A 2,441-nucleotide genomic window follows, 5' to 3' on the forward strand; every position below is an offset into this window, starting at 1 on the left:
TATTAATAAAATGGATAATTTTTTCCAACAATCACTTCTCAATATATAACCTAGGTTTCTTCTGCTTTTCTCTTGAGATTTGGGGTAAAGCCCCCCAAATTAACACTATAAAGCTTATAATGGCTATCTCTTAAGTACTTTCTACTTACATGGTGACTGGGTATTTGGTTCTCCATTACTGCTCCCTATAATTTCTTTAGTAAAGTTTCTCAGTTCATCAATATAAATTTTTCTCATATGTGATCTTGAACCTGGAAATACTAGGAAGAAAGATAGCTTTTATTTTTCTCTCTATATCTGAGACACACCAATCTCTATTAACCTACAATTACAATTGAGTACTCAGTCCAGGAGGTTCAGAAGTATTGGATGATGGACTTCAATAAATAAATGTATGTTTTCTCAAAGCTGCAGATAGAACAACCTTGGTACACTTTTCAAAAATTAGGTAGAACAGCCACGTTTTATTAACAGCCTAACTTTTAAAGAAACCTGTGAATAAAACGGAGGTCTCTGAGTATGAAATCATGACAGGAGCTTCGTTGTCTTCATCACTAGATGTTCTTCATAGTAAAGCTCATACATCATCAATGTGGCCAAACAAAAATCGAGTTAACTCTTTATTCTAAGGGGATTTGCTGACCCCTAGATTCAACTCTGGTCTGCACTGCTCTCACCCCAGTGGACAAACCCATTCTTGAATCTCGATCTTATATCACTAAGACCTTCCTTTGGCAGAATAGGCATGTTTGGGGGAGAAATATTTGAAATAGTGTTAGATACTTGAGTGGTTTTGTATCGGGCATTTATAATGAACTTTAGATTGCAAGTTCTACTGAAGAAATTCCAACATTCTGTGTCCCAGTGGCAAATGATTCTGGATCTTGGGTCAGGTACTGTTTGAGCACTGAGAGATACAATCAGCAGGAAAGAGCTAGTCAACAGGAATATAAGCCTCAGGCCAAAACAGTCTGCTTTTCCTGCGTCACTACTACCTACCTGCACTCTGAAGTACATGAAGACCTATATCCTCTTCCTCTGTCATCTCTTTACCTTCATTAAACTCTTTTACTTCTATAACTTCCTTATTGAAATGGCATTTGACTGGTTTAAAAATAAAGGTGAAAAATTATAAAACTAAAGTATAACCTCAATATAATATTTGTTCATGAATAAGACATAAGGAACATCCTCCATATTTTAAAACCATATACTGCCTTCAGGGACACCTGAAGCCTTAGTTGCTTCACTGTTGCTTTTAATCCCTCACACATCTAGACATTTCTGTTTTAAAGGCAAACTGGCTGGTTTTTGGTATTAAGGCTGAGGAAACAAATGGATCCCTCCCTTATTGTTGAGGGCAGACGTCTAGGCTATATATAGGGAGGTAGACAATTTGTATATCCACACAAGATTTGTCTTTCAAATGTATTCCATTCATTCCCACAAACATTCCTTATGGTGTACTGCTAATATAAATGTTGTGCATAAATATAAGCCAGTGCAGAAGATCTGTTGTGCAGAAATATTACTATAGGGTTCTGTAGTCTCCCCTCCCCCAGCCTGAAACCTGCTTGCTCAGGGGTGGAGCTTCCTGCTCATTCGTTCTGCCACGCCCACTGCTAGAACCTGCGGAGCCACACACGTGCACCTTTCTACTGGACCAGAGATTATTCGGCGGGAGTCGGGTCCCCTCCCCCTTCCTTTATAACTAGTGTCGCAACAATAAAATTTGAGCTTTGATCAGAATGAATTTGTCTTAGCTCCGTTTCTTCTTTCGCCCCGTCTAGATTCCTCTCTTACAGCTCAAGTGGCCTTCTCAGTCGAACCGTTCATGTTGCGAGCTGCTGGCAGCCGCAACATTTTGGCGCCAGAACTGGGACCTGAAGAATGGCAGAGAGATGCTAAGAGAAACGCTGCTGCTGTGGAGCTCCACAGGAAAGGATCTTCGTATCGGACATCGGAGCAACGGACAGGTACACATGCTAGCGCTAGCTTAAAATTTCAGTTTTGTAAAGTGTTGCTGAGGATGCGGTAGTATACGAATTAAGCTTGAATCAGTGCTAACACAATGCTGGTTCTGCTTGGGTCAGCAGCGTGTTAATCGGAACTAGAAACGGAAGCAGGCAGGTTGGCCGTAGCTTTTTAGAAAGCTGCTTAGGTGGAAGAAGAAAGGGTTTAAAGTCATGGATCAGGCGGTTGCCCATAGTTTTCAGGAGTTGTTTCAGGCCAGAGGAGTAAGGCTTGAAGTACAATTAGTAAAAAAATTTTTAGGTAAGATAGATAGCTGTTGCCCATGGTTCAAGGAAGAAGAAACAGTAGATTGTGGAACCTGGGAGAAAGTTGGTGAGGCCTTAAAAATTACTCAGGCAGATAATTTTACCCTAGGCCTCTGGGCGCTTGTAAATGATGCAATAAAAGATGCCACTTCCCCATGGCTA

The sequence above is a fragment of the Mus musculus genome, chromosome 13 (genome assembly GCF_000001635.26).
Source record: "Mus musculus strain C57BL/6J chromosome 13, GRCm38.p6 C57BL/6J".
Taxonomy (NCBI): Eukaryota; Metazoa; Chordata; class Mammalia; order Rodentia; family Muridae; genus Mus; species Mus musculus.